The sequence below is a fragment of the Penaeus monodon genome, chromosome 21 (genome assembly GCF_015228065.2).
Source record: "Penaeus monodon isolate SGIC_2016 chromosome 21, NSTDA_Pmon_1, whole genome shotgun sequence".
NCBI classification, from domain to species: domain Eukaryota; kingdom Metazoa; phylum Arthropoda; class Malacostraca; order Decapoda; family Penaeidae; genus Penaeus; species Penaeus monodon.
In genome coordinates, this window is record NC_051406.1 from 9,744,738 (window position 1) to 9,745,350 (window position 613).

General features: G+C 36.1%; 1 protein-coding gene across 1 annotated transcript in view; it reads right to left on the bottom strand.

Moving 5' to 3' along the window:
- LOC119586192 (transcription factor EB-like) overlaps positions 1 to 613 on the bottom strand; it is a gene marked incomplete at its 5' end in the record, with an annotated part of 127,344 nt that overhangs the window by 672 nt on the left and 126,059 nt on the right.

The window sequence follows — 613 nt, forward strand, 5'->3', positions numbered from 1 at the left end:
CAAAGAAACATTTCCAATAATCTATAAGGGCATGGGTAAAGGGCTCTGTCTAAGTAATCTACAGGGACTGTAATAATCTATAAACTATATGAGAATTCTTTTTCTCATGGACTATACATTTATTATCTAATACCGCAAAAGTTTAAAAAGGGCTGTAACACCATACAAGCTGGACACAAACATATTTTTATGCACTATCTAGTGGGCAGGTTATCAAAAATCTGACTATATGCTGAACAAGATGCAATAACAAAAGCCAAGGCAAATAAATAGGAGAGGTGGGGGTGGTACCCAGCAATTCAATCAGGATTTAGGATATTATGCAAGCAAAGCAACAGCTTATTGTGATCATTAGTGCACACTAAAGAGTGAAGTTTTCAATGAAAAATCAAGCTGTTTATGGAACTTACAGCAATAAAACCATGCTCTTGTAGAATTTTGGGATACCATAACAATCACAGTGCCACAGAACTCAAAAAATGTCTAGATGCAAAAATCATGGCCATATCAGCAGCATTAAACAGGCAAACTAATGCTTTATTAGGCAAAAAGAAGAAGAAAACAGAAGAGATGAAAGGTTCACTGTGACTGCTATGTCAAGAAGGGGTGAGAG